General features: G+C 43.9%; 1 protein-coding gene across 1 annotated transcript in view; it reads right to left on the minus strand.

Annotated features, from left to right (window-relative positions):
- Positions 1–21,276, minus strand: part of LOC141092722 (phospholipid scramblase 2-like) — a 90,672-nt gene extending 69,396 nt beyond the window's left edge. The window contains exon 1 of the mRNA XM_073579117.1: positions 20,989–21,276. The gene's annotated coding sequence lies outside the window, so the exon portion shown is untranslated. The remainder of the gene's footprint in view (positions 1–20,988) is intronic.
- Between the last annotated feature and the right edge of the window lie 2,683 nt (positions 21,277–23,959).

The raw sequence follows: 23,959 nt of genomic DNA on the forward strand, positions 1-23,959 counted from the left end.
AGGCGGGAGGACGTCAGGATCGCCGCGTATGACAGGTAAGTAGCGACCCTTGACCGCTGCTATGTCGCTGGTGAGACCTGCCTGTGTGGCAGCTCACTAGCGACCATTTAGCGATGCACCAGCGATCCATATCGTTGTCGGGATCGCTGGTGCATCGCTAAGTGTAACGGTACCCTAAGGGCTCATGCAGACGTCTCTGCAAATAGATCTGATAGGGGACCACAATGCATTTACTGGCTGGGGGTCTCCTGATCCGAGCATGACATCCTCATAGAAACATATGAAGTCGTCATGCTCCAGTTGGAAGACTAAAAGACACCCTTAAGGGGGTTTTACACATAGCGATATCGCTAGCAATATCGCTAAAGCATCACCGATTTGGTGACACAGCAGCGATATCGCTATGTGTGATACTTACCTCCGACCGGCTCCCCCGCTGTCTGTCGTTGATCGCGCAGCTCCATTTCTCGTCGGGCGCTTCCTGCTGGTGCCGACGAGCAACGCGTGGACGCGGGCGGGAGGACGTCAGGATCGCCGCGTATGAAAGGTAAGTAACAACCGCTGTATCGCTGCTGCATTCCTGTGAGATCTGCCTGTTTAGCAGCTCACTAGCGACCATTTAGCGATGCACCGGCAATCCTGACCTGGTCATATCGTTGTTGGGATCGCTGGTGCATCGCTAAATGTAAAGGGGCCTTTAGTCATAGGTTTACCTATGACTAAGGGTGCCTTTGTGCACCAGAAACGCGTCAGGTGTTTTTCTGCATTTTAAATATGGCATATTAGCCTAATAAAGTTTTTTCATTTATGCCGGTGTGCCAAACGAACTTTCTTCTTTTTTATGATTGGACTTAACTAACAAATCAACAAATAATGGAATGGAATAACACCGCTACGAGAAGCCAGGCTGATTCTCAGTCTCTTCTGCTGAAATATGAAAGTTCAAGATGCTAGACATTGTTCTACTACTCGGAGTGATATTTCCTTGCTTTGTTCACTGCATCTGATAACTAAATTCACAAAGCACAGAGCATTCCAGTGAAGCTACTAAAGATATTTAAAACAAAACTATGTGCAGACTTGTAATAATGGTGTTCCGTGGACCCTATAACTATTCATTTCCATTCCACAACTCCTAAAAATGATCTTAATTAAGACCTGAATAGGATATACAGTACCTCAATACGAACAGGTGACCATTGCAATCAATCACCGACCACAGCGGTGACCAACATGTAACTGTTGCAATAAATGATTCAATTCAACAGCTACAAGTCCAACATTGCTGGAAGAGGGAGATCAGAGACCGGCGGGGGAACTGTAGAAGTGGGGGATCAGAAGGTGATGTTTAATTTCATACTTAGCACTATTTAAAAAAAGGCTAGATAACATCTTTGATCAAAATGTCCTTTAACAAATTAATTCCTTCTGACATGATCGTTGCCATATTATCTATTGCCCTTTATTAAAGAAATTAATGTAATAGAAGCATATTAGAACTCAAGCGTGCAAGAAGATCTCCCGAGGTCCGAGGCTGGGCGGCCCTGCAGGTATTGCTATCTCTGATCACAGCAGCTGTTATTTCTGCAAACGACCGCTGTAGAGTCTCTCATCCAAGAGAATCGCACACTGACCTTATGATGTTTCTCCATCTTCTCCATTTTGGGACTCCTTGGAAATTGGACTCTGATGTCACCCGAGTACAGACCGACTCATTGACTTGAATGGCCGAGTGCGATCTGAGTATCGCAACAAACTCGGGTATGCAGAGATTTTTTTTTTCCCTCAAACAGACCTTGGCCAAGGAAAAATCTGACATGTGGACGGCCTCATAGAACAACATTTGCCCGAGTGTGATCCGATGTTTTGGAACAAAAATACTCCCATCTGCTATGCATAAAATAGGCCTTTGCATACAGTTTCCAGGCATATTACTTTACCATTAGGTAGGATAAAGGTGAGGCTCACGGACAAGACCAACACATACCACTCATATATGAGAAAAAAAGGCAAGCTGCATTAGTAATGCTATTACAAGAGAACTTTACCTTCTCTAATTTTTGATGTACTTCATATTAGTCCCTAAAGGGAACGTGTCACCAGAAAATGACCTGTTTAAATTGCGATTTTATGATTTGCGTTTAATTTTTTAAAACACATTTTTGAGCACTTTTATTTCTAGTTCACGATCTGTATAAAAAAAAAATAAAAAGTTGAGATCTTGCAATTTTCATACTGGCCATTGGGACTATTTCTACCTCTTGTGCCATCGGGAAATCCGTATGTACATTATCAACAATAAACTGACTCAGAGCCTATCTTTTGTGCTAAGACATCACATGAGCGTGCGCATAGGTCATTGTGAAAGGAATAATAGAAAACAAATACATTTAACGCAAAAGCCTAATTTAAACATTGGGTCATTCTCAGATGGGCACACATTCTGGAGTCATTTTACTTGTATAGACAAGCTGTCTGTGGCGGGTACTGATGACAAAGGAAGCTGATTGGTGCTTGTTAAAGACCATGTTTTTACCCAACGGTAGGACATTTTTATGGACTTATGGTCACTTAAGCTTTGATCACACAGGCCAGAATTTATAAATGTCTTCACTTTCAAGAAAAGCATTGGGACAGTCTGCAATGAGATTCTTAGGTGTGAAAAATACCCAAACATATCATTGCTCTATTATACTGCAAATGGTGATCATGTCAATGTGTAATGAATGAAGCCTATTGAAGCCATTGAGAAAAACTAATCAAACTCTCATGAGGCCAAAATCAACCATAAGATCACTCGTGCAACCAGTTATTTCTCCATTACATAAGGGTATGTGCACACGTAGTTTTTAGTCTCTGCGGATTTTGTAGAGAAAACCGCAGGAAATCCGCAGGACAAAGTGCTGCGGTTTATCTGCGTTTTTTCTGCGGTTTTGCCCTGCGGTTTTACACCTCATAATGGATGAGGTGTAAAACCGCAGCGTTTCTGCACCAAACAATTGACATGCTGCGGATTGGAAACCGCAGCAAAACCGTGCGGAAAAAAACGCAGCATGTGCACAGCTTTTTTTTATTTCCATAGGAAATAAAGGTACTGTACAACGCAGCAAAATCTGCTGCATTTCTGCAGAGCCAAAAACGCTGCGGAAACGCAGCGGAATCCGCAGCGTGTGCACATACCCTTACAGTTATTTGACTTTACCATGCACATGCGTCCTCAGCTCAGCTGATCGTCCATGTTGATCTTAATGGAAAGAGGAGAACCATCAATGCTCGACTCGGAGAATTTAAAATAGTAACAGTAAAGAGAGGATCAGGCTGGTCAGTCCTGATGAAACCAATGGGATTGGCCGATTCTTGGATGGTATGGTCTCCAGTTACTAGTCATGGCTTCTGGGCTGTTTCCAGGCTCCGACACATAATGCACCGCAGAGATACAGTACATGAAGGTCTAGTGTGCTTTCAGAGAGTTTTCCCAACATGGAGAGGGCCTTCATTTAGTTCCATGCTTGTCATTCATCATTTTGTAAACCAGTCATTTAAAAAATCAAGAAAAGTCACATTGCTAAAGTTATCAATGGTGTGGGAACAATACAACTTTCCCGTATAATTAGAAAGGTCATATGCATTGTTCACATGTGCCTTTGTCTCAACCTTCCATTTTCAAGCAAATTTCCATCACAGAGCCCCTATGGTAATGAGAAACCGGCTATTTTCTAAGATACTGAAGTCAGGAGCCGACTTACAAACTACAAATGCTGTGAACCAAAGGATGTAATCGGGGGAACAGGAAACCGCGGGACTTGAATTTTCCTATAGTTGTAAGACATTAATAGTTATGGTGCGGTAGTAAAAAATAAAAGATTAATATTGAAAGGGGAGTTTTTCCTATATGATTAAGGTCATGTTCACACATCGGTATCTGGCCAGTATTTTACATCAGTATTTGTAAGCCAAAACCAGGAGTGGAACAATCAGAGGAAAACTGTAATAGAAACATGTCACCACTTCTGGATTTATCATCCGCTCCTTGTTTTTGGTTTCAAATACTGATGTAAAATACTGGCCAAATACTGATAGTGTGAATGTGGCCTTACAGACTTAATACTGACCCACAGATACAGTGTTGCCAACAAGGTACTGTAGATGATGCAACCATGTTCTCTAAAACTACCACTGTGACCCTTTATATATGTAATTCCAAGAGTAGTATTTCCCCAACTAATGTTTTTCCTATGTTCCTCTAATGGCATCTGCTCCGAGCTATTTGAAAGTTTTTGAAACACTGGGTCGGATTTACTAAACCATATGGAGCAGAAATCTAAGGGTATGTGCACACTTTGCGGTTTCTGCTGCGTTTCCGCAGCGGTTTTGGCTCTGCAGAAACGCAGCAGATTTTGCTGCGTTGTACAGTACCTTTATTTCCTATGGAAATAAAAAAAAGCTGTGCACATGCTGCGTTTTTTTCCACGCGGTTTTGCTGCGGTTTTCAAAACGCAGCATGTCAATTGTTTGGTGCAGAAACGCTGCAGTTTTACACCTCATCCATTATGAGGTGTAAACCGCAGGGCAAAACCGCAGAAAAAACGCAGATAAACCGCAGAAAAACCGCAGCACTTTGTCCTGCGGATTTCCTGCGGTTTTTCTACAAAATCCGCAGAGACAAAAAACTATGTGTGCACATACCCTAAATCTGTGCTAAAAAAACAAACAAAAACCGCAACAACCTGTGTACAATGCCTTGCACTGCATTTTTCTGTGTTTTAGGGCATGTGTAGACGAACGCATTTACGGTCCAAGTGCGATCCGACGAAACATGGCCGATTTTTTCATTGCATGCCCGACTTTGATCCAATATTCAGATTGCACTTGGCCATACAAGATAACGAGTGCGTGAAAACCATCGGTCTGTACGTGGATGGCTTCTACGTACAGTCCGATTTCCACAGACTGACACAATGGAGAAGATGGAGATATTTTTTCCCCTCTATCTTCTCCTCATCCCTGAGAGTCGGATCATACTATGATTACACTCTGATCAGTGTTGTTTGCATAATCGGCTCGATTCTCTCAGATGAGAGAATACACGGCTTGTCGGTATCTGCCCTGCATCAGACAGACATTTATTCACATATGTAACAGCAGATGTGACCAATCTGAAAGTATGTGGAAAAATGATGTGGCCTAAATCAGGATCCCGTGAGCTAAAATCATGTTTCAATTTGGCATAACTTAGTTGCGGAAAGTAAGACAATTTCTGCAAGTTATAAAAATCTGGCACATTTAGGAATATCCTAAATTATAAGTTTTTGAAACCCAATTCTGTCGTGTATGTGCATGTAGTAGTACCTATACACTGGAAAAAGGCTCCTAGCATGTAATTTTACCCTTCCATACACCCCCATTCATCAGATAGAGGACAAACAAGTTCCCTTTTGGCCATTATCTGGCCGGTATCCGTCTCCATAAAGTTTACTATAAAAAATAAAGAGTCACTGCAAACAAGTTGACCATGCAGTAGTGATTCTATTTGCAGTTAGTCTCTATGGTGGGCCGATGCCGCACAATCCAGACTGGTCAGAATCAGGGCCATTATAATTATTATCACCAAGATGTTGTCTGATGTAGATGCAGGAAACGGTATGGAATTAAAACGCATTACTCAGCTATGGTCTAAGGGGTAACGTTTCTCCTCGTGCAGAGTGACATACCAGTCCTGGCATGCCAATATAAAGAGGTTTATTCGCCATGCAATGCTCCTTTGGGAAATTAAATATGAAAATTGCCTCCTCAGGGAGAAAGAGGACTAGAACTCTGTATCGCCACAGGTGTAGCTGTAGAGTTCTAGCCCTCTTTCTCACTGAAAAGGCAACTTGCTATAGTACCAGAGCCATCACTTTGATGGACCCAGCAGGTGATGTAGCAATGGCGTCATGTCCATTAGCAGGTAAACATCTGCAGCCAACCACAAACCTCAAGGCTCATGCCGAAATGAACAACACGTCACTGATGGTTCTAATAACTGGCTTGAGGGGTCACGCAAATACAAGAACAACCTACATAGATACAGTACCAGAGAGGACCACCTCTGAGGGGTCCAAGACTGCCAAATAACACTTCTATTACCCTATATTGGCAGCCAATTACCAGGTGGCAAGACCAAGCTTGTTTGTTTCCACACGAGTGCTACAAGAGAAAAATACCGTAGGTGTTTTGCATGTTTCACCTATACAAGCAATGAGGCCAAAAAACACAAATCGAAAATCTGCGTCGGAGCACATGAAGTTTGGCTCACATTGCTCAATACCTTTGATATTTGGCACGTGTGGCGAAACATTAACTTACTGGGGTGATGGTCTATAGCAATTTGTCCACCGCTGCTCGAATATTCAAACCAAAGCCATAACTGTCATTTTCATCAGACACAAATACAATCAGCAATTCTGTCTATAATCCGATAGAAAAAAAAAAACGCAACTACTTCATGCAAGGAATAGAGCCCTGCTCACGCCATACTAGAGAGACATTCATCCCTGGAATCCTATGAGGCCAAACGGTGATATGTCTGCCACCCTACAGGCCCTTAGGACATTTTCCCATGTGCAGGAGACCTTATTATGAAGAACAGCGGGCCTCAACTTGTGTTTTTTCAGCTATTGCAGAACTTTCATTCTTAGTTTGGCCTAACAGCTGCACGTTTCCTGTTCAAAACTGGAAACAGATGATGGCAATGTACGGTAGATAATTTTTTTCCCAAACAACAGGGGTCATAAACTAAAAGGTTCAGAAGGCCGTGTGATGCAAATGATTCCCATCCATTAATAACATTTTATATAGTATCATTTTCTGAAGCAAAAAAAAAAGGAAAGTGATAATGTGATATGCAATTGTAAGAATTCATTTCTGCACTAGTTGTAGCTGTACTTCTGTAGTAAAAAAAAATAATATAGTGGCACCTAAGAGGCCACATCATAGCCAGAAAAGTCAGAATATCACTGCCCTCTGTATGTAAGGTCAGAGCGTGGATCGCAGCGTGATCCTCGTCCAAAATCAACAACCCCATCGTCATATATGAGCCTGATGAGTTTGGGTCAGGAGAACATTGCCGGTCTGGACATTGGATTCCTTATTTGGGCCTTGCGTGGTGGACATGTGAAAGCAGTCTAAGGCTGGGTCCACGTAGCATTTACTACTATGTTCAGTGGCTCCATCAGGGCTTATATCTGCACCCCGGCAAAACGGGATTTGGGCTTATGCGCCGATGGTGCCATTGGCTATAATGATGCAGAATAAGTATATCTGTGTCCTATTAAATAGGTATTTCTGCCCTCCTCCAATATGCACGATAGCGCACAGCGACTCCGATGGATCCACTGAACATAGTGGAAACCGCTATGTGAACCGAGCCTCAGAGTAACACAAATCCAGGGTGTCAAAACAGTTTTGGTCATTGTCTGTGTAGGAAGAGGAAGCATGGCACCACACCTGCCACATTAGCTTAAAGGGAGAAATGAAACTGTGCTATGCTTTGTATTTTTGTGTGTGCGGTGTATTTTCCACAGCACGGTGGCTCAGTGGTTAGCACTGTTATTTTGCAGCAATGGGTTCTTGGGTTGAAATCCCTCCAAGGACAAGATCTACAATTTGCAGATGTTCTCATCATGTTTGCATGGGTTTCCTCCAGGTACTAAAATTTCCTTCCACACCGCAAAGACTGATAGGTAATTTAGATTGTGAGCCCCAATGGGGACAGCAATGATAATATCTGTGAAGCGCTGTGGAATATGATGGCGCTATATACAGGTGCTGCTCACAAAATTAGAATATCCTCAAAAAGGTAATTTATTTCAGTTCTTCAATACAAAATGTAAAACTCATATTCTATAGAGTCATTACACACAGAGTGATCTATTTCAAGTGTTTATTTCTGTTAATGTTGATGATTATGACTTACAGCCAATGAAAACCCAAAAGTCTTTATCTCAGTAAATTAGGATAATTAACAAAAACACCTGTAAAGGCTTCCTAAGGGTGTGTGCACACGTTGCGGATTCTACTGCGGATCTGCAGCGGATTTGGCCCTGCGGATATCCGCAGCAGTTTCTGCTGCATTGTACAGTATCACTATAGCCAATTAAAAATGAAAAACGCTGTGCACATGCTGCAGATTTTTCTGCGCGTATTAGCTGTGGTTTTAAATCCAAAACAAGTCACTTCTTTGTGCGGAATCCATAGCGGTTTGACAGCTGCTCCATTACCAGGTGTCAAAACGCAGGGGAAAACCGCAGGCTAATCCGCACTAAGGTAAAACTCAGATCATTTGAGCTGCGGATTTAGCCAAATCGTGTGCACACACCCTAAGCATTTAAAAAGGTCTCTTAGTCTGTTTTAGTAGGCTCCACATTCATGGGAAAGACTGCTGACCTGACACTGAGCGCAGACTCAGGGATGAGCGGTGACGTCACCGCTAGTTACTGAGCATATGCCGGCTGCTTCTATTCATTCTACAGTTGTTTACAGTCGGGAGCAGCTGTGTTAGCAGCGCTCCGCCTGTAAATGTATTAACCCCCGAGATGGATTTACGCTGTGGGACGTGACTGAGCGCCGGACAGGTAATGTATATTGTTGCTTTATTATTTTCACCTTTTTTACAGGAGATCGATGGCGTCACGAAGGAATTAGTGTAAAAGATTTAAAAGTGTGTGTAGTCTTTTATTAAAATGCTTTATTCTTATTGTGTGTGTTTCTTTAGGATTAGTAATAGACAGGTGTCATATTGACACCTCTCCATTACTAATCCAGGCTTAAGGTCACCTTACAATAGAAAGGTGGCATTAACCCCTTATTACCCCACTTGCCACCACTACAGGGCAAGTGGGAAGAATCGGGCAAACTCCAGAATAGGCGCATCTAATAGATGCGCCTTTTCTGGGCAGCTGGGCGCTGCTGTTTTTAGGCTGAGGGGGGCCAAGATCAATGGCCCCTTACCAGCCTGAGAATAGCAGCCCTCAGCTGTCAGCTTTAGTCAGGTTGGTTGTCAAAATTAGGGGAGACCCCACACCGTTTTCTTAAATTATTTATTTAAATAATTAAAAAAACAGCGTGGGGACCCCTCTATTCTTGAGAACCTATCTTGATGAAGCTGACAGTTGAAGGCTGCAGCCCCCAGCTGTAAGTTTCATCTGGTTGGTTTACAAAATGAGGGGGACCCCACGTAAGGTTTTCATTCATTCTGATCTCCTGCTCGCTGTTGCCGGCAGAGCAGAATGTCAGCCGCGGTCAGCACCAGCCGCTGTTCCCGGCGGCTTACAGTAGCGCTTCTTCCCCGGCAGCCGTCCGTGAGCACGGAAGACAGTGTGAACTGTTCTACGTGTGCAGCATGTGTTGCGGGCCGTGTGTCCGTGTTAAAACGGACATGTCTCCGTGTTTTGCACACAGACACATAGTCCATGAAAACACGCTGACATCTGCATAGACCCATTCATTTGAATGGGTCTATGTGTGTCAGTGTCTCCGGTACGTACCGGAAACACTGACGTGTGAAAGCGGCCTAACAGGTACCACTACAAGGGTTTGGCAGCAACGGCAACATCCAAGATTTCAGTGGACACTAACAATATATCCCTCACACCAGGGCAAGAAGTTGCTTTGACCATGGAGATGGCAAGATGTCTTAGGGTATGTGCACACGTTTCGGATTCGTGAGCGAATTTTTCAGCGCGGAATCTGCAGAATCCGCAGGTCAAAATGCCTGCAATTTACCTGCGGAATTACTGCGGATTTTCTGCGGATTTAGTGAGAATTTCACCTGTGTTTTTACACCTGTGGATTCCTAGAATGGAATAGGTGTAAAAACGCTGTGGAATCCGCACAAAGAGTTGACATCCTGCGGAAAATAAACCACTGCGTTTCTGCACAGAATTTTCCGCAGCATGTGCACAGTGGGTTTTGTTTTCCATAGGATAACATGGTACTGTACATCCCTTGGAAAACTGCTGCGGATCCGCAAACAAATCCGCAACGTGTGCACATACCCTTATGTTATCAGGTCACGTCTTGCAGCCATCGCCCCAGCCCCCATACAGGGTCTGACCATTCTCTCTCCTATTAAGCGCTTGAGCTCATCAGGGCCTGCTGTGGGCTGATCTCCATTGTTTGAGTATGGTACTCTCGTGTATTCGGCTGACCCCCATGGTATGAGTATGGTACTCTCCTGCATTCGGCTGACCCCCATGGCATGAGTATGGTACTCTCCTGCATTCGGCTGACCCCCATGGCATGAGTATGGTACTCTCCTGCATTCGGCTGACCCCCATGGCATGAGTATGGTACTCTCCTGCATTCGGCTGACCCCCATGGCATGAGTATGGTACTCTCCTGCATTCGGCTGACCCCCATGGCATGAGTATGGTACTCTCCTGCATTCGGCTGACCCCCATGGCATGAGTATGGTACTCTCCTGCATTCGGCTGACCCCCATGGCATGAGTATGGTACTCTCCTGCATTCGGCTGACCCCCATGGCATGAGTATGGTACTCTCCTGCATTCGGCTGACCCCCATGGCATGAGTATGGTACTCTCCTGCATTCGGCTGACCCCCATGGCATGAGTATGGTACTCTCCTGCATTCGGCTGACCCCCATGGCATGAGTATGGTACTCTCCTGCATTCGGCTGACCCCCATGGCATGAGTATGGTACTCTCCTGCATTCGGCTGACCCCCATGGCATGAGTATGGTACTCTCCTGCATTCGGCTGACCCCCATGGCATGAGTATGGTACTCTCCTGCATTCGGCTGACCCCCATGGCATGAGTATGGTACTCTCCTGCATTCGGCTGACCCCCATGGCATGAGTATGGTACTCTCCTGCATTCGGCTGACCCCCATGGCATGAGTATGGTACTCTCCTGTATTCGGCTGACCCCCATGGTATGAGTATGGTACGCTCCTTTATTCGGCTGACCCCCATGGTACGAGCATGGTACTCTCCTGTATGCGGCTGACCTCCATGGTATGAGTATGGTACTCTCCTGTATTCGGCTGACCTCCATGGTATGAGTATGGTACTGGCCTTTATTCAATTGATCCCTATTGTGTATGTCACTATCATGTATTCAGCAGCTCCCCATTGTACGAGTATGGTACTCGCCTGTATTCAACTGATCCCTATTGTATGAGTATGGCACTCTCCTGTATTCGGCTGATCCCCATTGTATGAGTATGGTACTCTTTTGTATTCGGCTGATCACCATGGTATGTGTATGGTGCTCTCCTGTATTCGGCGGATCCCCATGGTATGAGTATGGCACTCTCCTGTATTCAGCTGATCCCCATTGTATGAGTATGGCACTCCTGTATTCGGCTGATCCCCATGGTATGAGTATGGCACTCTCCTGTATTCAGCTGATTCCCATTGTATGAGTATGGTACTCTTTTGTATTCGGCTGATCACCATGGTAGGAGTACGGTACTCTCCTGTATTCGGCTGATCCCCATGGTATGAGTATGGCACTCTCCTGTATTCAGCTGATTCCCATTGTATGAGTATGGTACTCTTTTGTATTCGGCTGATCACCATGGTAGGAGTACGGTACTCTCCTGTATTCAGCTGATCCCCATGGTATGTGTATGGTACTTTCCTGTATTCGGTAGATCCCCATGGTATGAGTACGGTACTATCCTGTATTCGGTAGATCCCCATTGTATGAGTACTCGCACGATTTGGGCTGCTCCTGTACTCCGCTGGTTATATGCACACACCTTGTCATTGTTTTGCCGTTTCAATTCTTCCTTCATTGAAACTCATCAGGTGACATTTATTAAATTTAGCACAAAGAAAAGGAATTACTCATTATTATTATTATTTATCTATATAGCACCATTGATTCCATGGTGCTGTACATGAGAAGGGATTACATACAAATTACAGATGTCACTTACAGTAAACAAACTAACAATGACAAACTGATACAGAGGGGAGAGAGGACCCTGCCCTTTCGGGCTTACATGCTACAGGATGGTGGGAAAGGAGACAGTAGGTTGGAGGGTTGCAGTAGTTCCAATGTTGGTTGAGGTGATATCACCGGTAGTGGTGAGAGATGAGAGAGAAGGAGGTAGCGGGGTCATTGCAGGCTGTAGGCCTTCTTGAAGAGGTGGGTTTTCAGGTTCCGTCTGAAGGATCCAAATGTGGTTGATAGTCGGACTTGTTGGGGCAAAGAATTCCAGAGAATAGGGGCTATTCGGGAGAAGTCTTGGAGGCGGTTGGGTGAGGAGCGAATAAGTGTGGAGGAGAGGAGGTCTTGGGAGGACCGAAGATTACGTGAGGGAATGTATCGGGAGATTAGTTCAGAGACATATGGGGGAGACAGTTTATAGATGGCCTTGTAGGTCAGTATTAGTAATTTGAACTTGATACGCTGAGGGAATGGGAGCCAGTGAAAAGATTTGCAGAAGGGAGAAGCGGAGGAGTAGCGACGAAAGAGATGAATTAGTCGGGCGGCAGAGTTAAAGATGGACTGGAGAGGTGCGAGGGTGTTAACAGGGAGACCACAGAAAAGGAAGTTGCAGTAGTTGAGGCGGGAGATGATGAGGGCATGCACAAGCATTTTAGTAGATTGAGTGTTGAGGAAAGGACGGATTCTGGAAATATTTTTGAGCTGGAGGCGACAGGAGGTAGAAAGAGCTTGGATGTGTGGTTTGAAGGACAGGGCAGAGTCAAAAGTTACTCCGAGGTAGCGGATTTCTGATACTGGGGAAAGTGTGATGTCATTGATTGTTATAGCTAGGTCGGGTAAGGAAAATCTGTGAGATAGAGGAAAGATGATGAGTTCAGTTTCGTCTACATTGAGTTTGAGGAAGAGAGAGGAGAAGGAGGATATGGCTGATAGACACTCTGGGATTCTGGGCAGCAGAGAGGTGACATCTGGGCAAGAGAGGTAGATCTGAGTGTCATCAGCAGAAAGGTGGTAGTGGAATCCGTGGGACTTTATGAGTTGCCCCAGACCAAGTGTATAGATTGAGAAGAGTAGGGATCCTAAAACAGAGCCTTGGGGGACTCCAAAAGAGAGAGGGTGGGATGAGGAGGTGGTGTGGGAGTGGGAGACGCTGAATGTGCAGTTGGAAAGGTATGAGGAGATCCAGGATAGGGCTTTGATGCCAAAGGAGGATAGGATCTGTAGTAGGAGGCAGTGGTCAACTGTGTCAAATGCAGAGGACAGGTCTAGAAGCAGGAGTATAGAATATTGTCCATTTGATTTGGCTGTAAGTAGGTCGTTAGTAATTTTGGTCAGGGCTGTCTCAGTGGAGTGATGGGGGTGGAAACCAGATTGTTGATTGTCAAAGAGCAAGTTAGATGATAGGTGGGAGGAAAGTTCAGCGAGGGCGTGCTGTTCCAGGAGTTTGGAAGCGAACGGGAGCAACGATATTGGGCGATAGCTGGACATAGCGGTTGGGTCGAGGGTTGGCTTTTTAAGGATAGGCATGATTGTGGCATGTTTGAAAGCAGAAGGGAAGGTACCGGACGTTAGTGATAGGTTGAAGAGGTGGGTTAGGGTTGGGATAAGTGTGGTGGTGAAGTTGGAGAGGAGGTGGGATGGGGTCGAGTGCACAGATTGTGAGGTGCGATTTGGAGAAGAGACGATTAAGCTCCCCTTCAGTGATGTTGGAGAGTGAGGTTATGGGGTTTGGGCATTGGTCTGTTATACAAAGGGGTTGTGGTGGTTGAGTGATGAAGACTTGCCTTGTTTGGTCAATCTTGTTTTTGAAGTGTGTGGCAAAGTCCTTGACAGAGATGAGGGAGGTTGGAGGAGGCAGTGGTGGGCGGAGGAGGGAGTTGAAAGTTTTGAATAACTGTTTGGGGTTGTAAGATAGGGAAGATACGAGGGTTGTGAAGTAGGCCTGTTTAGCAGAGGTGAGGGCAGATTTGAAATCGAGTGTTGCCTGTTTGAATGTGGTGAAGTCATCTTGCGAATTTGTTTTCTTCCAGCGCCGCTCTGCCATCCTGGACACTTGCCGGAGCTTTTTAGTGGTGGTGTTGTGCCAGGGTTTTCTGTTGATACGCCGCATTCTGCCATGAACGAGAGGGGCAACCACGTCAATAGCTGATGAGAGAGTGACATTGTAGAAAGCAGTGGCACCGTCTGTGTCATGGAGTGAGGATATGGATGCCAGTGGTAGAATAGAGTCAGAGAGCGCGTGGGTGTCTAGGTGCGCAAGGTTTCTGCGGGGGTGCACGTGTTGCTGGACCTGGGTGCCTGGTGAGGAGGACAGGGATGAGAAAGTGAGTAGATGGTGGTCAGATAGAGTGAGAGGGGAGGTGGTGAAGTTAGAAAGAGAGCAGAGACGGGTGAACACCAGGTCTAATGTGTGTCCGTCTGTGTGGGTGGCTGAGGAGGACTACTGAGTAAGTCCAAAGGATGAAGTAAAGGACAGGAGTATGGAGGCTGCTGACTGAAGGGTATCAGTGGGGATGTTGAAGTCACCCATGATGATAGTGGGGGTGTCAGTAGAAAGAAAATGAAGAAGCCAGGTAGAGAATTGGTCAATGAAGGCAGTGGTCGGGCCTGGAGGTCGGTATATGACGGCCAGTTGGAGGTAGAGTAGATGCGGACAGAGTGGACTTCAAAAGAGGGGAGGATTAGGGAGGGAAGAGGTGGGATTGGGTTGAAGGTGCAGTTGTAAGAAAGGAGAAGACCCACTCCTCCACCGTGTCTGTTGCCAGGGCGAGGAGTGTGGGTGAAGTGGAGGCCGCCGTAACACAGCGCAGCAGGGGAGGCGGTGTCAGAGGATGTCAGCCATGTTTCTGTGAGGCCGAGGAAGGCAAGATTGTGAGAGAGAAAGAGGTCATGAATCACATGGAGCTTATTGCAGATGGAGCGGGCATTCCAAAGTGCTCCAGAGAGAGGGAGCAGGGGGTTGGGTGTCAATGGCACAGGTTTTAAGTTGGAAAGATTGCGGTAGTTCTTATTAGATAGGGAGCGGTAGGAAGGGGAAGTAATGGGAGGTATGAGCTGTGGGGGTCCAGGATTGGGAGATATGTCTCCAGCAGTGAGGAGAAGCAGAAAAAGGGAGAGCAGATGGGAGAAGGAGAGTGGGCAGCTTGTTTTATGTTTCGTTCGGACAGATTTGAGGTTGAGGGGCAGGTCAGCAAAGGAGGTCAGGTGGGGAGGAAAGAGGGAAGGGGAGATGATTATTTGGTTAGAGGGTGCTGGGGTTTGGGGATAGCGAAGGAGAGTGAGGACTAAAGGAGTAAACACTGTGAGGGCATATGTAAACATGGTGAAGAAATAAGATAGGTTAAGAAAAGCTAGGTCCAAGTAATAAGAAGGGCTTACTCAGCACAAATGCCCAAAAGAGACAGGTAGATAGTGTGGGGTCCTGACTCCTGCAGAGACTAACTGCATCTTCACAATACTTATGCTGCAGGGAGATTCACGTGCCCCCCTAGGCAGCATCTGAATATATAGGACTCAGTAGAGGATCAGGTGAGAGGGATTGTGGGAACTGATTTGGAATAAATTACCAATTGCCTAGCACACCAGGGAATGTTACACAATCAAAGGCACAGGGCCTGGCTATATACATATGCTAGTTAGGGCTGTTTCACACTTCAGTTTTTTAGTGTCAGTTAAAATCCGCCAAAAAGCAAATCTGTTGCTAACTTATGTGAACGGAAGCCACCGGACGGTTTTTTTGACGGATCGGAGAGGGAGAGGGAGATTTCTGTTCGCCAGAAATGATTTCAGGGTTAAATTTCCAGCTAACTTCAGGCATGTCGGCGGACGCAAAAAAATTGACGGATCCGCAAAAAAACAGATCCAAGGGCCATCTGTCAAGATCCGCCGGTAATGCAAATCAATGGGGAAAAAAAACGGATCCGCCAAAAAAAAATGGCGGATCCGTTTTTTTTGCAAAACGGCGGATTTTGACTGATGGTCAAAAACGGAAGTGTGAAACAGGCCTAACACCTTACACCTGATAACATCTCTACTGGCCCCAACATGTCTATACAGCAGTAAGTATTGAGTTCAATGCAACAAATGAATTTAGCAAACATTCAGTAGGCACTGTTATATACCATTAATGAAAGGTTGCACTAGATGTCAGCAAGCAGGGATTGTAGCAGGAGCAGAGATTGTACCATTAAATGAAAAGGGTTAAATTGCAGCGTTATTACCTAATGTTAAAAACATAAGTTGTGACTGGTGATGGCTCCACTTGCAGTAATCCCAGTTTATGATGAAGAAATGTGCGCAATTCACACCAAAACCTGAATATACAAACCCGTCATCTCACCAATGTACCAAGCACACAGCACTGCCTCATGCTGTAATATACAGATATACCCCATATAATACAGCCTCATACTGTAATATACAGCTATATCCCATATTATACAGCCTCATACTGTAATATACAGCTATATCCCATATTATACAGCCTCATACTGCAATATACAGATATATCCCATATTATACAGCCTCATACTGTAATATACAGCTATATCCCATATTATACAGCCTCATACTGTAATATACAGCTATATCCCATATTATACAGCCTCATACCGTAATATACAGCTATATCCCATATTATACAGCCTCATACCGTAATATACAGATATATCCCATATTATACAGCCTCATACCGTAATATACAGATATATCCCATATTATACAGCCTCATACCGTAATATACAGCTATATCCCATACTATACAGCCTCATACCGTAATATACAGCTATATCCCATACTATACAGCCTCATACCGTAATATACAGCTATATCCCATACTATACAGCCTCATACCGTAATATACAGCTATAGCCCATACTATACAGCCTCATACCGTAATATACAGCTATATCCCATACTATACAGCCTCATACCGTAATATACAGCTATATCCCATACTATACAGCCTCATACCGTAATATACAGCTATATCCCATATTATACAGCCTCATACCGTAATATACAGCTATAGCCCATACTATACAGCCTCATACCGTAATATACAGCTATAGCCCATACTATACAGCCTCATACCGTAATATACAGCTATATCCCATACTATACAGCCTCATACCGTAATATACAGCTATATCCCATACTATACAGCCTCATACCGTAATATACAGCTATATCCCATATAATACAGCCTCATACTGTAATATACAGATATATCCCATATTATATAGCCTCATACTGTAATATACAGCTATATCCCATATTATATAGCCTCATACTGTAATATACAGCTATATCCCATATTACATAGCCTCATACTGTAATATACAGCTATATCCCATATTATACAGCCTCATACCGTAATATACAGCTATATCCCATATTATACAGCCTCATACCGTAATATACAGCTATATCCCATATTATACAGCCTCATACCGTAATATACAGCTATATCCCATACTATACAGCCTCATACCGTAATATACAGCTATATCCCATATTATACAGCCTCATACCGTAATATACAGCTATAGCCCATACTATACAGCCTCATACCGTAATATACAGCTATAGCCCATACTATACAGCCTCATACCGTAATATACAGCTATATCCCATACTATACAGCCTCATACCGTAATATACAGCTATATCCCATACTATACAGCCTCATACCGTAATATACAGCTATATCCCATATAATACAGCCTCATACTGTAATATACAGCTATATCCCATATTATATAGCCTCATACTGTAATATACAGCTATATCCCATATTATACAGCCTCATACTGTAATATACAGCTATATCCCATATTATACAGCCTCATACTGCAATATACAGATATATCCCATATTATACAGCCTCATACTGTAATATACAGCTATATCCCATATTATACAGCCTCATACCGTAATATACAGCTATATCCCATATTATACAGCCTCATACCGTAATATACAGCTATATCCCATATTATACAGCCTCATACCGTAATATACAGATATATCCCATATTATACAGCCTCATACCGTAATATACAGATATATCCCATATTATACAGCCTCATACCGTAATATACAGCTATATCCCATACTATACAGCCTCATACCGTAATATACAGCTATATCCCATACTATACAGCCTCATACAGTAATATACAGCTATATCCCATACTATACAGCCTCATACCGTAATATACAGCTATAGCCCATACTATACAGCCTCATACCGTAATATACAGCTATATCCCATACTATACAGCCTCATACCGTAATATACAGCTATATCCCATACTATACAGCCTCATACCGTAATATACAGCTATATCCCATACTATACAGCCTCATACCGTAATATACAGCTATATCCCATATTATACAGCCTCATACCGTAATATACAGCTATAGCCCATACTATACAGCCTCATACCGTAATATACAGCTATAGCCCATACTATACAGCCTCATACCGTAATATACAGCTATATCCCATACTATACAGCCTCATACCGTAATATACAGCTATATCCCATACTATACAGCCTCATACCGTAATATACAGCTATATCCCATATAATACAGCCTCATACTGTAATATACAGATATATCCCATATTATCCAGCCTCATACTGTAATATACAGATATATCCCATATTATATAGCCTCATACTGTAATATACAGCTATATCCCATATTATATAGCCTCATACTGTAATATACAGCTATATCCCATATTATATAGCCTCATACTGTAATATACAGCTATATCCCATATTATACAGCCTCATACTGTAATATACAGCTATATCCCATATTATACAGCCTCATACTGTAATATACAGCTATATCCCATATTATCCAGCCTCATACTGTAATATACAGATATATCCCATATTATATAGCCTCATACTGTAATATACAGCTATATCCCATATAATACAGCCTCATACTGTAATATACAGCTATATCCCATACTATACAGCCTCATACCGTAATATACAGATATACCCCATATAATACAGCCTCATACTGTAATATACAGCTATATCCCATATTATACAGCCTCATACTGTAATATACAGCTATATCCCATATTGTACAGCCTCATACAGTAATATACAGATATAGCCCATACTATACAGCCTCATACTGTAATATACAGCTATATCCCATATTATACAGCCTCATACTGTAATATACAGCTATATCCCATATTATCCAGCCTCATACTGTAATATACAGATATATCCCATATTATATAGCCTCATACTGTAATATACAGCTATATCCCATATAATACAGCCTCATACTGTAATATACAGCTATATCCCATACTATATAGCCTCATACTGTAATATACAGCTATATCCCATATAATACAGCCTCATACTGTAATATACAGCTATATCCCATTCTATACAGCCTCATACCGTAATATACAGATATACCCCATATAATACAGCCTCATACTGTAATATACAGCTATATCCCATATTATACAGCCTCATACTGTAATATACAGATATATCCCATATTGTACAGCCTCATACAGTAATATACAGATATAGCCCATACTATACAGCCTCATACTGTAATATACAGCTATATCCCATATTATACAGCCTCATACTGTAATATACAGCTATATCCCATACTATACAGCCTCATACTGTAATATACAGCTATATCCCATGTAATACAGCCTCATACTGTAATATACAGCTATATCCCATTCTATACAGCCTCATACCGTAATATACAGATATACCCCATATAATACAGCCTCATACTGTAATATACAGCTATATCCCATATTATACAGCCTCATACTGTAATATACAGATATATCCCATATTGTACAGCCTCATACAGTAATATACAGATATAGCCCATACTATACAGCCTCATACTGTAATATACAGCTATATCCCATATTATACAGCCTCATACTGTAATATACAGCTATATCCCATACTATACAGCCTCATACTGTAATATACAGCTATATCCCATGTAATACAGCCTCATACTGTAATATACAGCTATATCCCATACTATACAGCCTCATACCGTAATATACAGATATACCCCATATAATACAGCCTCATACTGTAATATACAGCTATATCCCATATTATACAGCCTCATACTGTAATATACAGCTATATCCCATATTGTACAGCCTCATACAGTAATATACAGATATAGCCCATACTATACAGCCTCATACTGTAATATACAGCTATATCCCATATTATACAGCCTCATACTGTAATATACAGCTATATCCCATATTGTACAGCCTCATACAGTAATATACAGCTATATCCCATATTATACAGCCTCATACTGTAATATACAGCTATATCCCATACTATACAGCCTCATACCGTAATATACAGATATACCCCATATAATACAGCCTCATACTGTAATATACAGCTATATCCCATATTATACAGCCTCATACTGTAATATACAGCTATATCCCATATTGTACAGCCTCATACAGTAATATACAGATATAGCCCATACTATACAGCCTCATACTGTAATATACAGCTATATCCCATATTATACAGCCTCATACAGTAATATACAGATATATCCCATATTGTACAGCCTCATACAGTAATATACAGATATAGCCCATACTATACAGCCTCATACTGTAATATACAGCTATATCCCATATTGTACAGCCTCATACAGTAATATACAGATATAGCCCATACTATACAGCCTCATACTGTAATATACAGCTATATCCCATGTAATACTGCCACATAATATAATATACAGATATTCTCTGGTGTTTGCTAATGATGTCCAATAAGTCTTGGCCCCGTCAAGAGCAGCTCCAGAAGTCCCCATTCCTGGATATCAGGCGGTGACACTTCCACGAGCGGAGGCTGCAGGCGCTGAGAGCTTCCACCAGACAGAACCACTAGTGACCTCACACGTGTGAGCTGAGCTCCGGTCAGCAGCTGTGCACCGGGCAGGTACTCACCCCGTCCTCCGCAGCGGCTCCTGTGCCAGTGCTGTCCTCACTGTGGTCCGCGGAGCCGGTAGCTATACTGGAGCGGGAGGAGTCTGCCCCGGCGTCACCCGGAGGAGGGCGCAGTCCTAGGTATCACAAAGGCGCCGTAAAGGAGCTGCAGGGCAGGGCGACCATCTCCGCCCGTCTGGGGGAGGGGATCGCAGGGGGAAGTGGGAAATCGAAACTTGAACCCAGCAGTTTCTCCTCATCCATGGTGGGGCAGTGATTGAGTGTCCTGGGGCGGCCGCATGGCTTCTCGTGTCCTCCTTATAGCCATAGGAGCGACCACAAGCATGAGCTACAGAAGGCACCTTATAGATTGCCAGCTCTTGGGGCCAGCAGGTTCGCAACTTGATGTTTTCTGAGCAATTTATAAAAATTCAGTCATTATTTTTTGCAGACACTTTGGAAAACCATAATAAATCGTTAAAGGGAACCTGTCACCCCCCCAGGCGGTTTTAAGTTAAAGAGCCACCTTCAGTAGCACCAAGGCTGGGGTCACACTGCGTTTTAGGCAGTTCGTTAACGCCGCCATTGAGCCCCATTGTCGGGCGCATCGCGACGCATGCCGTAAAGCAGCACGTGTTCGCGATGTGCCATCATTCGCTGACGGAGCCTCGGACGCGGCCTGCAGCGTCTGAGGCTCCGTCACCGCTAGCGCAGATGAATCATCAGCACTAGCAGGTATAGCATAACGCGATCACGTTATGCTATACCGTTAGCAGCCCGTCAACGCTATGCGTTGAACGGGCTGCTAAAACGTTATGTGAGCCTAATAATAATAATCTTTATATAGCGCCAACATATTCCGCAGCGCTTTACAGTTGAACAGTTTCAAACACAACAGTCATAAGTAACAACGTTAATACAATAATTAAAGCGAAATAAGACGACCCTGCTTGTGGAGCTTACAATCTACAATGAGGTGGGGGAGATACAAAGCACAGGTTTGTATTTACAATGATGTATTTACAATGATGGTCCAGCCATCTTCAGGGGGTGGGGGTTAGATGGAGATAGTGAATGGGCTACACACACACAAATATAACATGACTTTGATTACTGAATGTGATAGGCCGCTCTGAACAAATGTGTTTTGAGCGAGCGCCTAAAACTATGCAAATTGTGGATGGTCCTAATATCTTGGGGTAGAGCATTCCAGAGAATTGGCGCAGCACGGGAGAAGTCTTGGAGTCGGGAGTGGGAGGTACGGATTAGGGCAGAGGTTAGTCGAAAGTCATTTGCAGAGCGCAGCGGTCGGTTAGGCCGATAGACAGAAATGAGGGAGGAGATATAAGGGGGTGCCGCACTGTGGAGAGCTTTGTGGGTGAGAACAAGTACTTTGAATTGTACCCTGTAATGAATTGGCAGCCAGTGTAACGACTGGCGAAGAGCGGATGCGTCTGAGTAACGATTAGCCAGATGGACAACCCTGGCTGCTGCATTAAGGATAGACTGGAAAGGGGAGAGTCGAGTGAGAGGGAGGCCAATTAATAGAGCATTACAGTAGTCCAGGCGGGAGTGGATCAGGGCGACAGTGAGAGTTTTTGTTGTTTCCATGGTGAGAAAAGGGCGGATTCTAGAGATGTTCTTTAGGTGTAAGCGGCACGAGCGGGCAAGAGATTGTATATGGGAGGTGAAGGAGAGATCGGAGTCAAACATAACACCCAGACAGCGCGCCTGCTGTCGGGGTGTTATTATGGTGCCACCCACAGAGAGGGAAATGTCAGATTTAGGGAGGTTGGTAGATGGTGGGAGCAGAAGTTGTTCAGTTTTGGAGAGGTTGAGTTTCAGATAGAGAGCAGACATGATGTTGGAGACTGCGGACAGTCACTGGTGTTCTGTAGTACAGCGGAGGTAAGGTCAGGGGATGATGTGTACAGTTGTGTGTCATCAGCATAAAGATGGTACTGAAAGCCAAATCTGCTGATGGTCTGTCCAATTGGGGCCGTGTAGAGAGAGAAGATAAGGGGGCCTAGCCTAGCCTAGCCTAAGGCTGCATTCTGTGAAGGTGGCTCTTCTGTTTCTGACCCCAAGTAGCGCTGAAATATCGACTTTTATAAATAGCTCCTCATACCTGTAAACTGTGTTCCAAATTATTATGCAAAAAGAGTTTCGGACTGATCAGGTTAGAATTTTTTTGTTTGTCATTTAAACTCATTGATGGTGATGTGTGTCAGGGCTCTTTATATCACTGAAAGCAATTGCAGATACAAATTAGTTTGGCAGGTGTGTCCAAATAATGGCAAGACTACTTAAGAAGGCTGTTCCACATTATTAAGCAGCCTACATTTTTTGCTAAAATGGGAAAGAAAAAGGATGTGTCGGCTGCTGAGAAGCAGCAAATTGTGGAGTATTTAGGTCAAGGCATGACTACAATCAACATTGCCAAGACACTTCATCGGGATCATCGCACAATCAAGAAGTATGTAGCTGATTCCCAGCACACACGTGTGCGTGCTGGTAAGGAAAAATTGAGGACTCTTTCCAACAGGCAATTGCGTCAGGTTAAAAGAGCAGCTGCAAAAATGCCTTGTCAGCAGCAGACAAGTTTTTGAAGCTGTTGGTGCCTCCAACGTCCCCTGAAAAACAAGATGCAGGGTCCTTCAGAGGTTTGCAGCTGTGCGTAAGCCATCCTGTCGACCACCTCTATCCACTGCACACAAGCAGAAACGGCTCCAGTGGGCCAAACGATACATGAAGACTGACTTCCAAACTGTTTTGTTCACCGATGAGTGCCGTGCAACGCTCGATGGTCCAGATGGATGGAGTGGAGAATGGCTGGTTGATGGATGGGTCGCCCTCCCAGGGCTGTGGACTACTCGGTACCAGTGTCAGGGGGATGTGTCACAGCAGCGGTGACCCGGTCCGTGGCCCTGGGTGCCCAAGTCAGTGGCGGATGATGTTTGTAATGTAGTTTATATGGAAAGTTCGTGACGCC

This window comes from Dendrobates tinctorius, unplaced genomic scaffold (assembly GCF_039654945.1).
Source record: "Dendrobates tinctorius isolate UK_male_01 unplaced genomic scaffold, ASM3965494v1 ptg000060l, whole genome shotgun sequence".
Classification (NCBI taxonomy): Eukaryota; Metazoa; Chordata; class Amphibia; order Anura; family Dendrobatidae; genus Dendrobates; species Dendrobates tinctorius.